The 18,540-nt window shown below is 37.9% G+C and overlaps 3 long non-coding RNA genes across 3 annotated transcripts; all 3 read left to right on the forward strand.

Moving 5' to 3' along the window:
* Positions 1-4,213: 4,213 nt before the first annotated feature.
* On the forward strand, positions 4,214-6,959 carry LOC124325281. Its single transcript, XR_006915419.1, has 7 exons — positions 4,214-4,315; positions 5,016-5,340; positions 5,414-5,744; positions 5,845-6,013; positions 6,074-6,348; positions 6,415-6,589; positions 6,659-6,959. It is a non-coding gene; the product is annotated as an uncharacterized LOC124325281 (long non-coding RNA).
* Positions 6,960-7,043: 84 nt separating this feature from the next.
* On the forward strand, positions 7,044-7,806 carry LOC124338740. Its single transcript, XR_006917987.1, has 3 exons — positions 7,044-7,439; positions 7,520-7,679; positions 7,740-7,806. It is a non-coding gene; the product is annotated as an uncharacterized LOC124338740 (long non-coding RNA).
* Positions 7,807-7,879: 73 nt separating this feature from the next.
* On the forward strand, positions 7,880-8,766 carry LOC124340297. The gene is made up of 4 exons (XR_006918032.1): positions 7,880-7,935; positions 8,081-8,215; positions 8,274-8,496; positions 8,570-8,766. It is a non-coding gene; the product is annotated as an uncharacterized LOC124340297 (long non-coding RNA).
* Positions 8,767-18,540: the final 9,774 nt, after the last annotated feature.

An 18,540-nucleotide genomic window follows, 5' to 3' on the forward strand; every position in this document is an offset into this window, starting at 1 on the left:
GTGTTTGGCACTCCTGGTGCTGGATTGGCTGTTGGAATGGCGGCGATCAATTGCTGCATAGAAGCTGCATGTTGTTGCTGTTGTAACTGAAGAGCGGCTGCATTCTGCTGTTGTTGTTGTTGGAGAATGTTGAGGAGTCTCTGCTCCCTTCCCTCCTCCTCCCTCTTCTTTTGTTGTTCTTTTTCTTCTTTCCTGGTTCTCTCTTTTTCTTCTCGCCATTCTTTTGGTTTGTAGTCAATTATAACCTTTGCATCGCTTACTTCCTCTTCTGTGGCTGCGACGTAATCGATTTCAGCTTGCAATTCTTGATCTGTTGCTTCTTCCGTCACCATGTCTTCTTGAACCTACAGTGTTAGAGTTTTGAATGATTCAAATTTTTCTCTGAGCCGTTTCTCTTGTTCAGTCAATTCACTCGAGGCTCTTTCCGACATAGGGGTGGATTGGTAAGCTCTGATGAAGTTGATGATGCGGGTTACATGTCATTTTACTCCTTTTCTTGTGTTTTTGGCTGTTGGAGCCATTCTTCGATACGGTGGCTCCTAATTAGCTGATGCGATGAGAAATGTGAGAGAGAATTAGGTTTGATTTCTGACTTTACTGGGTTGATTAGCCTTTTGCTTTGTTGCTCTGCTGAATGCGTGCTGTATGGCGGTCTTCTGTTGGCTGCTTACAACTAGCAATAAGTGGTAGATCAAGCTTCCACACTGAACAAATAAGCTGCTGTTGGGTTCTCAGATCAAGCTGCTACTCCAACTGTCCGAGAGATTTGATTTGATTTTGATTTGATTTGATTTGATTTATTTATAACGCGCATTATCCAAATAAAGTTCTAATGACGCGGAAAGTACAGTCAGGCTAAGAGTCACAGAAAAAGCATAAGACACATCAATCGAAAAGGTGCTTGAATAAAAGAGAACGAAACTTGGGGAGTGTGGTGGCATTACGAACAGCAAGAGGGAGTCGGTTCCAGATGGAAGGAGCGACCTTTGCAAAAGATCGATCACCAAGATTAACATGGCGAGTGCGAGGAACGCGAAGTAGAGCAGATGAAGATGAGCGTAGGCTGCGTGAGTTTTCAAGAGGAATGATTAGACGAGTCAGGTAAGTAGGTGCGGAGCCATGTAAACAGCGATAGGTCAGGGTGGCAATACGAAAAGTGATTCTGTCGTTGACACAGAGCCAATTAAGGGAGCGCAGATGGGAACGAATGCTGTCTCTCTTCCTCACACGAAGAATGAGACGAGCGGAAGCATTTATCACGCGCTGCAGCTTAGAGAGCAAAGTGCCAGGAAGACCGGCGAAAAGAGAACAGGCATTCATCAGGCAGATTTAAAAGGAGTCTCATTGAACAGACTCCAGTTAAACTATAACTACAATGTTAGTGAAGACCGGCAAATCCGTGCTCTTTAAAAGAATTTTTTATGTGACACTTATTAAGCTTGAAAGCTAACAAACGTTTTTTTTAGGGAGTTCTATGGGATTTAATGGAAGAGCATAGTACTTTGCCGAAATATCACTTACACGCCAAACTTCTTTTTGTTTACTTAACTCAGAAGCACGATAAATGAAATAATCTGTGCTAACATACGGTTTACGAAAACCAAAATCCAGATTCATAAATTTCCGTTCAACTACTAATAGCGTATTGTTTTGAAACTCGAAGTCGGTACAAACAACCGCTGATCTATTTTTGATCAAACAAACATTGTTCGGAAATTTATTAGAAAGAGAATAGTTTTTGAAAATTAATTTTTTGGGCCATTTGTCACCATTATTCCAATACTTTGGACTTTCATCATCACTGCTGGAAAACCTTTTTGAGGCTTCAAGATCAAGTTTTATTTTGTTGTCGATAATAAGACCACAAGAAGTAGTTGGCAACTGATATTTGGATTTCTCAACTAGTCTATTTCTAATTTGTTCGGGTAGTAAAAATCCATTTCGAATTATTCTACGAAAGAAACTCAAAAATGATTCAAACTCAAATGCACTATTGGCTTCTACTGGGTTCTGAAAATTTGTCAAACCTTCATGTAAATGAATAATTTGGTGACTTACAAATCTGCAAGGAATACCCAGGCCAGTCAATTCCGAAGAATATCTCTTCAAAATAAATTCTGCCTTTTTTTATATCAGAAGGGTTTATTTTTGTGGAAGTTTTGTAAGCACCAAGTAACATCATTGCATATTGAAGAAGCATTATATGCTCTAGTTCGTCTTCTTCAACAATCCCATCAAAAACAGGGTACAACAAGTAATAAAGAAATTGACGTAGGACATGCCCTTTATACTTTCCACTTTGAGAAAATGAACCAACGTAACGATCAAACTCGTACGCTGCGGCAATGGCGATAGAATTTCAATCGCTTTTCTACTTGTGCTAATTGAGTTGAACTCAATTTCCCCTCAAGAGGATTCGATGCGAAACCACCAAGTTTTCTTAAAAATGCCGCAGATATCATAGTGTGCATACCTAGTATCATCTCTACATCTTTGACGTGTTCATCAATAGAAAATTCATTGGTGTGATAACTTAGGAAATCATCATCAGTACGAAGAGGAGCATCTACATCTGTCATTATAATAATTTTTTTAACCATTTCTCCCCTTTGGATGCACCTGTCACAAGCCCAATAACCACTATGGCCTTTGGTACCTTTTAAATAGCTTCTCATTGGGCTGTCGGCTATAACGCATCTTAGGCTGGCAGTGCAAGAACGTAGAGGAATAACATCGTCAATGTCAGGGCAGAGTCTGTCAAATTCATTCAACATTGGTTGCAAAAAAGAATGTACGTTTCGTGGTTTGTCCCGCCCATGATAGAATCCGATAATAAATGGTGTTCGTCTATCGTCATTTGGGTTGCTACCTGAAAGAATATTTAGTCCTTTTTGTTGCTTCAGGTTCATATGATTCAATCTAAAATATAAGTATTTGTAGACTATTTCATCAGACGTATACAGTATTTATGGATTTTTATATTAGCTTATACCTTTTCTCGGAATGGAATCGGTACCAATGGTGGATTTTCTCTGAAAATGCTGACAAACTGAAAGAGATTTGCGTCCTTGTGCAAAACACCCGGAGAATCACAGTTTAATGCGCTTTCTAATCCAAAATGGATGTACTTTCTTCCTTCCTCCAACTCCGTAGATTTAGGCAAAGTTCTAGTATTATTACTGCCATTCAACCAGTCCCGACCATCAATTTTCAACAGTTCTTGTCCAGTACGTGGCAGACAATCATAATTTGCTGGTGGTTTGTAATAGTTCAGTAATTTTAATAAATATGTCAAATGACTGTGTTTTTGATTGATGTATGTGGCAAAATGACGAAGAATTGTAAGCAAAGACAATTTCTCTTCTGTGTTCTCTTGCATTGCAATCAGCTCTTCGTCATCGTTCCAAGCGGTATATCAAAATCCATTAGTTCATCGTCCGAAATTGGCTCTAGCTGGAAAATGTCTTCGGTATTTTCTGTTTCAATTAATGGTGATGCACAGGCTTCATTGTTGTTGACGCGAATGCAGATGTTGTAACTACTGAGTAGTGATGGGCATTCCACCAAAAGTACCTCCCATTGGAGTTGCCTCGCCATTTTCACGCCATTCGCCTAGTAAACTTTCTGCCGTCTTGCGAATTTTCGTTTCATAATTAGGCATCAAGCTACCGAGTTCCCGTTTTCGACGACGCTTATTATTTCCACTAGCAATCAAAAATTGCGTTGACCTCTTCATCAAGAAGCTTGCCAGAGGGAAGAGGCATATTAATAGCTTAAGTTAAATTATAACGGTTAGTAAGTTCCTGTCACAGTGGAAGCTTGTTTGTTTAGCTATAATTTACTTCTAAATAACCGATATCCGTAAAAAAAGTTAAAATAAAGATATATTTCGTAACACAAATTTATTTACAATTAATACTAAATAAACTGAGAACAACGTAGAAACAATACGGAATGTTTTTAGATCTGTCAAATATTCACCGTAATATTAGGTTACAAATTGAACTGTTCGGAATTTACTTGATTGTCAAAAGTCAAATAAGGCCCGATAAATATATTTGTAATTAATTGTAAACATAAAGAATAATGCTTCTATCCGCTCCTATTATTGCTCAAATTGATTATGGTGACAATGTGCTACCCTCTATGAGGTATTTTTAAATTTTTTTATGCACCTGCTAAATTTTGTTGTGATTAGACCTAGCTGGGCAATTAGCCTATGTCAGCTAGGCTTCAGTACTTTCTCAGAATCTATTTAAAGAACAGATTAATTACAGTAAACCGGCCGCGTATCAACCATCATCCTATTTATAAGGTAAGCAATTCCCCTTTGATATTTTCTGAATTATTGAAAATTGCCAATATTTGATACCAAGCACATTCTAGTCATAATCATAACTAGTAAACGGGATGGAAACTTTATGGTAGTCGTGGGGCAAATTAAGGTTTCAGGCCGTTTTTTTAAATCAGTTGTCAGGACTAATTTTGCGAATGTATTTTAATTTTCTGAATTAATTCTTTGTAAAACTAATAAGAAAAAAAGATTGCTATTGAAATGCAAATGTCTTTGTATTGAATGATGTCACTGGTTATTAAAAGCATAGCCTATTTCAAACACGTTTTTATGGTTTACAATGTGGCCAAATGCCGTACAATGCTATCCATGCTATCCTAGTTAGGTCTATCCGATGTCCGATTAATTACTTTTTTCGTCCACAATATTCCAAGTTACCAAAATCAATTGACAGCAGCAGACTACACGACTAATGCACATATGCAGTCACTCATGAGTGTACACACAGCAGGTAAGGATTAGTTGTTTTCCCTCCCGCTGAGTGACGCATGCATCGTTGTAGTATTATTTGCGTAAACGATTTAATACTGCACCAAACAAACGATTTGAGTACTGCATTGAATTTTATAATGACCTCCACCTAATTTTATTTATATAATGAATGATATGATAAATATGATTTGTGTACTCTAAACAAACTTAAAAAGCCTTTTACAAGTAGTTGCAGAATTCAAAAATGGTGCGCTGGGAAGGAAAATATTATAACGTAGACGGCACTGGGAATGTCAAAGACCCTCTACTCTTTTTTATAGTCAACAGTCCTATTCATACAGCAAGTGCTCGTGGTTCCCATGACCGTCTTTTTTCCATACCCACTACCTGGATGAGCGACGACAAGTCGACTTTTCTACATCCACCAATGGATCTGAAGGTTGGAGGAATCAATTTTTGGGACTGGAGTTTAATAACATTGAAAAAAAGAAGGTTTCCGGAATCCAGGACCGAGCTTCAAATGTCAGACTTTTTAACAGAAGTTGACTTCCCAAGTAAATATTATATTGTATATTATTAGCTTGAGATATTAAAAAAATAAATATATTTTTTTCAATTTTCACCTAGATTCATTTGAAGATTCGAAAAATGAGATCTCGTCCATATTGAATCTCTCTCCGGTGGAATCAATTATGATTTAAAAGAGCGTACTACAACTCGGGAATACTCCCAAGCGTAAAACCACCAGCCCAGGAAACACCAAAGCCAGTGGAGAAGAGGAAAAACAAATATGAAGTTAACTTAGCTTCTCCTAATCATGGACCTTTGAGCAAGAGATTGGATAACACGTCCACTCCTATATTGGCGATCAAAAATTTTCAGAATCGAATGGCTGCGACATTTAATGCTAATAGTAGCGACTCAGAAGAAGCATACAACGAGGATTCTCAGTTTATTGGTAATTAAATCCTTTTTTGAATGCCTCGATTGCTTCTAGTTGGCTGTGTTTTAATCATATACTTGTATTGTACTTGTCATATTTGTAATTTTTTATCAAGAAAAATCCAAAGGTGAACAAGAGGGTCTCAAATCTGCTGCCAAATCAAAAAACATTTTCACATATCAATAATTCAGGCGATTCGGGTATGTCATCATATTTCGTTGATTTAAACGATCGTGATCTTGATGATATAGGTGATAACATTCTATTGGACCTGAATGTTAAAAGTAAGCAATTATTGTTCAATATTCCATATTGCTTTTTATAATTTTTTTTTCGTTATATAGCTTTACCCTCGGCTTTACCCAAAGAACCGTCGGTGAGTTTGGATGACGGAAACTTGACAAGTTACCGAAAACTCCTGTTTTCTAAATTAGACCTGATTGTAAAGGGGCTAAATAGTTTGCAAAGCGAAAAAACACGCAATGCCGTTATTTTTTAAGGGAATTTAGTCAACTTTACCAAGACTTTCACTGATTCCGTAACTCTGCCTTTGAACGATTATTCCGAACTAGTCGCCTTAGATTTGGCGCTTGGAAGTGTCGAGCTTTCCGTCAGCATGGTATGTTTTCCCTTTTCAATTATTTTACCACTTCAAATTTCTCATTTTTCTTGTTTTATCTAATAGGTTGGAGTATTCGTCCAACGCTTAAGAACTTACAATACAGAAAGCGGAGTTTCCAAAAAGTTGTGGAGTTCGATTTTGTCCGGAACCTTGGCTATAGGAATTACATGGAAAGTTAGGCTTAATGATGCCCGTCCAGCTTATGGGCACATGATAAATCTCGTTGCCGTCTTAGCTGGTTCGTTTCAGAATTCTATGACTAATAATGTGCTACATCTTAGTATAACCTTTTATTTTTTTTTATTAGTAATAATTCAATTGATTATGGAATCAACAGAGAAGACCCCAATTACAATATTGAAGATGATCAAAGTTATCCAAGATGGGCGCAGAAATGTTGCCTGGTCTTTCAATACAAAAATAGGAAACAAGCAGCGTAATGACCCCGTTCCAATGCGGGAGAGTTCTCTCAAAGATCAGCTTGACTCTGATACTGTCACCAAAATAGATGCACGGATTACAAAAATTACAAAATCCTTTAAGACGTTTGGACTAAATTAAATCAAATTATGTCCTACTGTGTTTCTTTGTTTCAATACATATTTGAAACTGAATCTATGTCTGTTCTTTGTGAGTTAACTTTTTTCGGTAAACCTGGCAACCGCGTCAAAACATCTTGAGTGAGTGAAGAACAGACGAATGAAGAAAAAGTGTTACGTTGTTTGATTTTGTGATTGTTTAAAGAGCAGAATTATACTAGTTAAAAAAACGAGTGTTTATAATTTACGCCATAGGTCCCTCGCTATTATTGTCATGAACTTGGGAAAATTTCTTCTTCTCTTTGCTGTTGGGAAATCTGCTGAGAATGGATCTGTTTACATTCAATTCAAAATCTAACTTCATTTTTATTGACCATATTGACATTTCTTTTCTTTTTCATCAAGTTACCCTACCGAACAGGACAACAAACATGACATGCACGTCAAATGGTGGAACAAAGTATGGAGTGTCTCATCCAAATCAGCAAATTTAAATTTTCTCTTGTGATATCAGGACTTACAAAGATTTTACAGAGGGTCAATGAATCAGTAAGTTTGACAGATTTCTAAATATCACCAAGCTCAGAAAATAAGCAAAGAAATCATGTTAATATGTCTATTTCGAACAGAGAACACATGGTCCTGACTATGAGAAAAATTATTATGAATCATTGCTAATTGTATTAGAAACTTTAGAGAAATTCCTAAGTGGCCAACCAAAAGATACAACAAGATTTGATGAAGCCATGAATGTTAAACTGTTACTGCGATAAATCTGCCAATTAATTGGTAAACAAACTTTGAAATTAAAAAAATATAATAATAATCAAGTTTTAACTATTGATGCAGTTTTGCCAAATGAAAATCCACACTCACCACCAACTTTTCACTATGTCCTTGTTGCTTCCCTCTACAGGTGAGTTCTACCCGTTTTTAGTGTTTTTTGGTTTCGTGCTCATAAAACTAAAATTTCACAAATCTTTTCTGTAGAATTATCACACAACAACTCTTTCATCCATCATGGACATATGTGCAGTTATGCCAGGTAACCGGCTTAATGTTGTAATTTTGTATCAAATTTCATGTGTATTAAAAACACTGTTTATAATACTGTTAATCGATGTAGATACATGCCGTTCATCAATTCACATCATTCAATGTTCACTAATGTTTGTTTTTCGTTTTTACAGAGTTTGACACTAAAAGAAAAAGTAAATCCACTGAAGAACTTCAAGGAGAAAGCGTCGGAAGAGGGTCCTTCTTACAAAAACTTGTTATTGTCCATGGTCCGATTGATTCACGCTAATCCACTGCTCATGTTAAACGTAATTTGTCTCATTTAAACTTAATTTAAAGAAATATTTCATTTATGTTATTGTTTAGAACCAAGGGAAAGCTGGACACGAATTTCAGAACTCTACACTAGAATGAATCAATGGTCTATTCTCGCTGGTTCATCAACCTAATATGACTGACATGGCACAGGAGGCCATGGACGCTTTACTAGTGCTTCATCAGCCAGAAAAGATTGAAATGTGGAATCCCACGTCCAGTTTTATCATCAACGTCTAACCCTTCAGGAGGAGTAATTGATCGCAAATCTAATGTATAATTATATAATTTGTTGTAAGATCAAATCAAATTGTATCAATATCAATTAACTTTTCTTTTCGTTCTAGCTTGTGGTGAACAATTTAAGTCAAATGCAAGATAATAATCAGTACTGCCCAGTGACTTCGTTTGTGGGACATCTCTGCGGCAGTTGTTGTGTGCCAACGAGAAATTAGGCAGAAAAATCCTTGAAGACGTTTGGACTAAATTAAACTATAAATGATGTCCTACTGTATTTCTTTTGTTTGAATACATATTTGGAACTGAATTTATGTTTGTTCATAATTTATCAAATTTAATCGTGAAATTCATTCATAATTTTTTATTAAAAAATAATCTTGCATAATGTTTCTAAAATAATAGAAATTAAAAATAACAAATAAGCGAATCATAAAAACTGCGTCCCAAAAATGCATATTTAACGTAATAAAAATTATTTTCGTTAAATAACCACAGCAGGAATTTACGATTAAAAACATAAACTAGTACAATTAATATGAAAATTAAACGGTTTTCTCCTTGAAACCATAAAATGGAATTTTCAAGTATTCGTACCATAAAAAACGGAAATTTTTTTTGAATCACAATGGAAAAAAATGGCGCGTTTCTGCTGGAAGAAGGGATTTTAACGTTTTCTCTAGACTGAAGGAAAATTTCCGCTCTCTAAATGCAATTTAGGGGTAAAGGGAACCCAATGCCAATGCTTTCACGTGATTCCAGAGAAACGAGGTATAAGAAAAAATTAGGCAGCTTTATCAAGGCCGTCTGACACGAGAAGGATGGGACAGAATGCTTGATATTGGTAGACTTTGGCAATATGACAATATTTAACGAATCAGGGCACTCACGTTTCGTGAGAAACGAAAATTCAAATAGCCCTTATTTGTTAGATACACAAAGCTAGCAACTGTGGTCCGTCCGGTGGGTCCGTTGATCTCTGGCAGCGCTTCTGCAGCATCATTTCACGTCCGTAAAAACTCCACGAGCCGAGTAAGCGACTGCTACTACTACTCCAACCACAGCATCCGACCCGGAGCTGCCTATGCGCCTGCCGCAGTCGCTCTGGTCGCCCGTACTTCAAACCTACTTAACGTTAGCAGCATAATCGAATCGACATTTCTTCCTTTCTTTAAAGTTCGTGGTATCGTGAACTTAGGTATCGTATCGTTTCTTTCACTTGTTTTGTCATAACGCAGTTGTTTGCTGGAACCTCTTATTCGTACTTCCACCTATCTTGTTTTTCATCTCTCGTTCCTATCTCCCAATTACCGTCACTCGTCTTTACGCTTTCAATCCCATACTCACATTCATTTGTCGTCATTCATCTCACATTCATATGTCGTCATTCATTATTCATTTGCATCAGCATTGTTTATCTTGTTCTTCTCATCCTCATTTCCCTCATGGCTACTGCCTCTCTCATACCTGTGCTTGTTTTCCTCTACTTGTTTTACCTTCACTGTTAAAAAAACCCACATAATACAATAAAACATAAGAATTTATTGATGATCGCCTGTATAGTCGAGTTATGAAACTAAGATACAATTTTCGAAGGCTGTACACAATATTGTTTAATTATGGCCTTTTAATCCTGTATCAGCTTATTCATTCTTCAAACCTGTCGGTGTGCTAGTCCGAGAATACAGTGGAAATGGCTCTTAAGCAACTGATTACTTGTAGTAGTTTATTGCAATGTATGGGAAAATGACACATGCTACCTTCGACAACCTCCTACGCATAGATGGTTACACTGGCTACCTCTTGCTCCTTCTCAAAGTATACTTAACACAAGAATCGTATGGCTTTTTATTTTTTGGTTGGCTTCAACACGATTCCGAAATGACCATTTAGATTCTGCTTCACCAAAAATTTAAATTCATTTTCTTTAATTAGCAGGAATCAAGTAGGTTAACATTTGGGAAGGATCGTGTAAAATGATTTGATCTTTATCCAAATAGGTTATGTGGATAGTATGCATGTAGGTTATTTGGCAGTATGCCAACTGAACATACTGCCAATTATTTGAATACGATATCCTTCTTTTATAAAATTATTTGAAGCAAATAAATAAGAAATTCATAGTCAAGTGAAAATATTTTGATATTCATGTACATTTTAAATATTATAGACCAAAACATACTTGGGATATTGAATGCAAACAAGAAGTATAGGGCTATAGGCATACTACCAATTTTTTGAGAGCGGTATTTTAATCAATGATTTGAACCAATCAAGTAAATTCAAAGCCACGTTAAAATATTTGGCAAAAAGCCTGTTCGTTGGATCGCCAAAATTTCAGCGTTGTTAGCAGCATTGTTCTATTCCGTTGGAGTAGCAGATTCTACGTGATGACAATCACGGCAATTTTAACAGCCAAATTTGGATCGGTGGATTTACATGCTCCACAAGATCAGCAGGATTAACAAGCTCCAAAGAAGGAACATGTCTGGATGAACCAGCTACATGTTGTTATCGCCTAGCCGGTGCCACAGGTTGCACAACACCCTCGAGTTGGTCTTGTTAGACTTAAACAAAGGCTTGGTCAAAGGCTTTCTTTACTGGAGTGGTGATGCAAATAAAAATAAACATTTAAAATAAAAATGCCTTTATATTAACATTTATCATTTGTTATTCACATCAGGTTTCCTGAAAGTTCTATCCCTAACGAGAAATCTACGCAACTTTTCCGCATTTCGATCCGACGCCATGTATACAACCTCTTGTTAGTCAGCAGTTTGGGAATTCCTTCGACGATGAAATGGTGTATTTGGTTTGACGAAATCAGTCCTTTAATTTCGTCTGCATGGTAATCATAATTTTTTTATTTTATAAAAAGTATAGTAGTTCAATAATTGACTTATAAATAAAATCCCGTCTGTTCAAATGGCTACCTCCACAGCGTTTATTAAACCAACGGTGCCATTACTCTACGATACTTTTGGTGTGGTTGGACATTTGGAATAGGCTAAATCCTTTCGGAATAGGCTAAATCCTTTCGGAGTAATGCTGTCAATTCAATAGTTGAATTACTAGTCCGTAAGTCGTTTGACCACTGTCTGGATCTCGATCGATTATCTCCTTAGATCTTCTTTATAAGATATTCTGCAAATAAAAATGCATTGTTGTTGCCGTTGGGATCATGATGCGATGAGTTTCATATCGACAAGTACACACATTCCAGCTATGGCGGAAAAAATGGGAGATTTTTTTTTTAAAAAATATGTCTTAACATCATGTTACCAAAGTTTTGGCATTTTTTTAGGGGTAGCAAAGTCAAGAGGCAAGTCGGGAGGTATTTAATTTCGCCATGTATAGGTAGCCAGTGTCGGCTGTATGCGTAGCCAGTGTCGAAGGTAGCGGGAGTGTTTTGGTGTCCAATTCATAGCTATAATTGGCCGTTTCCCGTATTTGGTGCAAACTGTCGGTTAATTTTTCGTTGACTTTTTCACGGAGCAGTCACCATTTGAACGAGATCCACAGTCTAAGGATGCGTCTGGCCATTTCAATGTTACCGTGCTATTTTGCCGGAATGGGACTTGGTGGCCTATCTTAATCGTGGTTTCAAAATTAAAATGTCGGAAGACGGAGAATGAATCTTCTTGAAGGTGATGACGGCTACGAGTATTACGATAATGGTCCACTCCCCCCACCACAAAAAAAAATAAATAAAATGGAGTGGTTCATGAAAAATTGGTTAACCAAAGCCCCATCTCCATCGAAGATGGAATCTCTGAGGACTGGAAAAACAACAGTCACTCAACCGTTAATCCGTTTCCCATTATCTGAGAGAATTCTTTTATAATGTTTAGATGACTGGAGAATTTCTGCTGGCAGCTTGGCTATAAGTTAAACGGTCGACAGCTGTTTAAGCCAGCTGTTAGCCTACAACAAAATTTGTTAACGAGAAGGAAAACAAGGAAGGAGAAAAAAAGAAAGGTAAGTTAAGGCATTAACTTTATTACAAGCAATCACACCATCAATTACTAATTGCATGTAAATCGCTCGACCTTAACTTAGTGATTTCAAAGCCAATCAACCATAAAGTTACTGACAACCGCAAATACTTGGCTTGTCACGCTTTCTTTCTCTACTGGCCGACTGTATAATGTTTGGCGAATACGCTGACCGAGCGTAAAATTGTTTCGATTGATGAGGAGGCGGCGAAGGCATTACAGAGGACGAAATCCTGGCCTAATACAGTTCTTACGTCAAAAGGCAATCATTTCGTTGTAACGTACATAGAAAATATTAGATAACGGTGGCCGGACTTTCGTATATCAGTTTAATTCGCCGTAGTTAGTAACATTTTTGGGCCGAAACATGGGGATTTCGTGCTACTTTCGTAAATTCCACGTGGTGGGATACGCCCCTATAATGCAATATATCTGTGAGTTTCGTTTAATAGTTACTATGCTGGTTCTTTAACCTTGTGGACGACGTGATGTAAAGAGAAAGGCCGCACAAGTTGCGAGGCCGTCTCTAACTGGAACCAATAAAAAATATATAATTATATCCTAATTATATTCTTGCTGTAGTTTGCAACTATTTTGATGAGAAACGAAGTACATGTAAAGTTAATATCTGGGGGTGACCAACTGCACCAGATTTAGACGGATCGTATACCTATGGTTTGAGAGCCATCCACGAATGGTGCTCTGGAACTCAAATTGCAAATGTGAGAATATTGTCACTGTCACCTTACGAGTACACTCTTCGAATAACTAATTCAGTGGAAGTACTCAAACTGGAGGAGAGAATACTTGTATTTACTACTATAACGTTTATAGAGCAACTACAAGAGTATCCTATTGAGGCTAGCGTAGGTCTCGCAAGGCAGTAGGCAATAGGCAGACGTGACTACGAAAGGACCACGTGGTCATTACATGGTCAAACAGATATCCATCTGTTTGACCAACCAGAAGAAGTGAATCGGAAGTAGACAAAGTCTACTTCTAGGCTGAAAACAACATGTGTTATGCCTGTATTTAAGTAAACTGGCCAGAACTACATAGATAACCACTAAACTCCTTATCCTACATGACAACATTATGTTTAACATTAAAGGTATAAAACTCAGATTATAAGTTGGTTTAAGTTGGCTAGAAATTTTGAAAATTTCTTGTTCATAATTCGAAACCGAAATGCGTGAAAGATCGACTCGATAATGTTAACTCGAAATAAAGCCACATTATAATCGCTTCTGAACGTCGTTCAAATTCAAATCTGCTGATAAATAACCTTCCGACTCGATCAAAAGAGGCAACCGTTGGGATCGTCAACAGGCGATCCTCAGTTGAATCGAAGTATTTTTAATTTTAACTATATGGTCGCTCGGTAATATTAAGAAAACATGTTCGCTTCTCAATATTGTTTTGGAAATTCGAAGCCAAAGGGCAAAGAAGCCAAGGCAACTGAATTTGATTCAGAAAATCGTGGACAGATACCGTAATATCAAGCGAATCTTAAATTCGCTGTGGTAAAATAACCATTTTAGTTTAATCATTCAGTAAATAAATTAACCGGTTTGGTCAACTTATGATTACGCTAAAGGTGTAGCGAATAATAAAGGGAAATGCGATCCAGCGAAAGTGACGCAGGCGCAGTCGATCCTAAAGTTGCCTTTGCAATTTGCACGATGGCGAATCGCGCTCATACCCAAAGAGCAAGTAAACTGAGCTTCTTGATCGAACAAGCGGCCTCTAATGAAGAAGTGGTGGTAGCTCTAGCTTGTGCTTGAAGAAACCTATGCTGAGGTGACTAAATTGAACGGCAAATACAAGCAAGCTGGGAACCTGAGCGAGCGAGGAGCAACAATTGGCAGCCACTCAATGGACGGCAGAGGTGTAAGAGCTGTTTAATGGATGCAAACATGTGGCAAAAGAATATCTAAGAAAGGAGAAAAGGGACAAGACGACAGATGGCGACGAAAGGGCGATAAATGCCAAGAAAAGAAGAATTGAGTTTCAAAATCAACGCCAAAAAGTGTTTATTAAAGAGCAGTCAGTGTTCATTAAACTGGCGGCGTAAAAGACGTGCGCCAACGAACAAGGGTAAACAATAAGACCATACCTTGCAGATCGAGTTCCAACACCAGCTGGAAGACTTTACGTCCACATTTACGCCGGGGTTATCATCAACCAGACTGCATTTTTAGCCGGATAAAGAGAAGATACCAAGAGGACATTTGCCCAAGACTACTACCAAGCCGTTCAACAGGGACCCTCGGAAATGGCGCGAATTTTCACTGATTTAACGTCATTTAAAAAATAGCGAAACTTTGACGTCATTTAAAGCTATCGTTCATGACAGTTACATGCCTGATGAAAATGATTGCACAGCGGGATTACCAGAGGTTAGGAGGAGAGTGTCAAATATATTCAATACGTCGGTCGTTTATAACGTAATTTAGGAAACACTCATTCGTCGATTCGGTAACGTACAAGGAATCATTCACGAGTACATTCAAGAATTGCTAGCGTTCTAGCCGTTTAATGCAGGAGATTTATGGGCTCTTATTAACATGGCTGCATTGTCAAAGAAGCAGTGACGATTGTTGATCAACAAGGTGGATCATCGTAAAATATTGTCAGCCAGTTGGTGTGAGTACTCCCAAATGAGTTTCAGAGAGAATGGGGCAGATTCGCTTATCCACTTTGACCTAGTATCCCTGGATTGGCAGAATTAGACAGATCAAAGGATCAAAGTAAGGTCCAGTCTATTTCGTGTACGCATGAAAGTGTACGTACCGTCTAAACGCGTGGCAACTACCGTGTATTTTATCATCTCCTCCTTATAGGGCCGTAGGGGAAGGGGATTTACATCACTAGACGACAACAGAAACTGTTTAAATCGTGTACTCTATGTTATGTTCAAGTTATTTAACCAATATTTAGAAGAGATAAACGATTTTTTTATTAAAATTTTTAGATAATCGAAATTAATAAATATACAGGGTTTTAATTATACATTAGAGTCCATCTTGCTTTTATATATAATATGTACCATTTATCTATATTATATCCTGTATACGATGTATATAATGTATAAGACGACATATGGAGTTTCATTCTGGAAATGCAGTTCTCTTTGTTGAATGTATTTCCTAAATCCATTTTGTTGAAAGGGAATACAACAAGACAAATCGAAACTCTCTTGAATTGCCGAGTGAAGGCTTTTACAAAAAGAAACTCCAATTTTCTTATATGTCTCTGTTGGTCCATATTTGTCCACGAACCACTTGTAAAGACCCCATTGAGCACACCACCCCAACCTGTGTTTGACGCGTTCAAATAGATAGTCAGATCCGGATCCTTAGCAACATCGGCCTCCCGTTACATTTCTTTAAATTAGAAAACCACATGGCATAAATCTTAGAGCAGTCATCTAACGAAATCAGTGAGCTTAAGTTATTTTTGAACCGGAAGAGACCGTCAATATACAACCTTTGCAATTCTATTTAATGCGGGTGGACAAAAGGAACGTTTGCCCTAATCGCCCAAGCAAAAATACCAATGACTTTGGCTATCTCCCATAGAGGGGACAAATTAAAAAAACATTAAAAAAGACGAATAATTTTGTCCACTTTCTCCGACCACAAGGAAAGTCAAAGGTTTTAATACTGCCATTCTCACAGGATGGCTCACGTTCTCACCATACTGACTTAACTTTATGTTTACCATTTTCCAGAGAGGATGCCAAATATAAACCGCGAGTTTAGTTTTTATCCGCTTTATTCAGGTTTGGTTTAGTTTATGGGAACACTTGAATACACATACTGTGAAAAGGCAAAATTGGAATATAAAATAGTTTCTCATTAATGTTTGTTAAGTAATCTTTTGGTAAATCTTTCTAAAAGTTCCTTGGTAACCAAAAACTCTCGCTTTGCCTCAACTTTGCAAGAATTCAAAAGCAAAATATTGCCCAAATAAATAAAAAGTCAATGACTGTGATTGAAGGAAACTCACAAGGTTTGTATTTTTTTTAATAAAAGGGGGTGGATGCAAGGCTAGCGCTTTGAATTGATAAAGCTTCACCCCACCTGAATTTGATGAATTTTTTGACTTCCTGGTGAAGAGGCACGGTAAGATACGCGTACGTCAGATCAATTTTTGTAAAAAATCCTTGGAACGAATTATCTCCTAATTAACTAACGCCTTCCGTTTGAAAATGAGGCTAACAGAGATATTTGTTTAAAGCCTTTAAATTTACTATCAGCCTTAAACCACCCGATTGCTTGTGATAATTAACACTCCACTGACAAAACACTGCTCTGAGTCCTCGACTGGCTCAATGGCTTCTTTTGTTACAAGGTTCTAAATTTCCTGATTGCAGAGGGCCCATTGACTTTCCGACATTTTTATGTTGATTTGGCTACTAGCCTGAAACGAGCTGACAAAAAATTCTAATTTCGTTCCCTGACTGATGCTCTGTAAGATCAAGGGAACTTTCGACAGTCATTTCCAAGATTCATCAAAATATCGTAATCTACCTCTCATAATAGACGGAGTACCTAAGGTACATTTCGGAAAAGTTAAAATTACTGGCCTGGTATATGAGTTGTTTTCTCTTTTCCTGTTGAAGGTGAAAGTTTATCCTCCATTATAGCCTTTGCTATAGCTTCCTTGTCCAAAACTTCCTCCACTATGATATCTTTAATTAAGTGCCACATTAACCATTGCCGCTCGCTCAAGGCCTTGATGAGATCCATGGTTGCTACCACTATTACTAATGCTTCTAAGGGTTTTGTTACCTCATTTACCATGCTCTGGATGAAGTGGCGATGATGAAAAGTGAACCGCACTGCTGAGGTTTGAAACGATCGGTCTCTTTCACAAAGAGGAAATTTAAGGTCCAAAACTTTAAGCAAGTTTTCCCGTCAACTGATGGTCACGTTGTGAAACGTGTGGGACAGAGACGAATAGGCGTAACCGCTGCTTCCGCCAACGGAGAATTAAATAACTTTCAAATCTGCAAATGCAGCGATTTTTCCTCTCAAAACAACAGAGGCCTCACTATATCTTAAATCTTGTACTGCTTTGCTTTCAGAGACCTTTCAGAATCTACTCATGCTTTAGATATCCTAGGAGTTTTTATGTATTTGAAGCGAAAAGAAGAAAAATAGATTGTACAGTGAAATCAATTTCGCTAGACTCTAAGGGTGTAGACACAATATATTCAGCTCTATAAAGATAAATAAAAAAAAAATGCTCTCTTCCTTAGACCTGGGCACGCCCCCTCATACTCAGACTTATTTCAGCTCTCGTAGAAAAAGGATGTCGGCACCTGGGAATTTCAATGGCAGGCATCAGAAAATTTTGATTGACCCACGTGCCTTGAATTACGTAGATAAAGAACGGGATAGAGATCGACAGCAACGTTTTCATTGGCGTGAGCATTCACTTGTACATTTCGAGACAGGGCAGTTTATGGAAAGATCAAGATCTCCTCTTCGTTACCCGCCGCGTGATTTCTCCCCCCCCCCAAGTGCGCCCTTTCACCAACGTTTTGCACAACCAGATTACGGTAGGCCCAGACTATGGGCGATACGAAGAAGACGGGTTTCGGAACGAGCGGGAGAGAGATTTTCGATATTCAAGGGAGGACTATGGTTCCCATTGGAACTATTTTGAGGCGAAGCCGCAGTATCAAAACGATTATGGACGAGACAATGAGAGGCCTGTCAACTATATCCAACCAGATTCGTTGGACTTTGAGCAGGGAGAAGAAGAAGAAGGGGAGGTGTATGTCGACGAGGAAGAATGGAACTGACAGCGGCAGTCAAGGCGACCGTGGCTACTGAGCAATCAAGGGCAAGACGAAAAGCGGAGCGATCAGCAATCGGAACAGAAGGCAGGAACTTCAACAGAGCAGGATGGGGCAGCTGAAGTCTTCCCTCCGTTAGAAGAGTCAAGTCATTCGAAGCCAAAAAAGTCGCGAGCTCAATCCCCGGAAGAAGGCAATGATAATGCCACGTCCCGTTCTGTTCGCCTTACTTTTGCTTACCAGCCTTGTGTCGCTTGGCGTCCTTAGATTTAGTCCA

Source organism: Daphnia pulicaria, chromosome 1 (genome assembly GCF_021234035.1).
Source record: "Daphnia pulicaria isolate SC F1-1A chromosome 1, SC_F0-13Bv2, whole genome shotgun sequence".
In the NCBI taxonomy this organism is placed as follows: Eukaryota; Metazoa; Arthropoda; class Branchiopoda; order Diplostraca; family Daphniidae; genus Daphnia; species Daphnia pulicaria.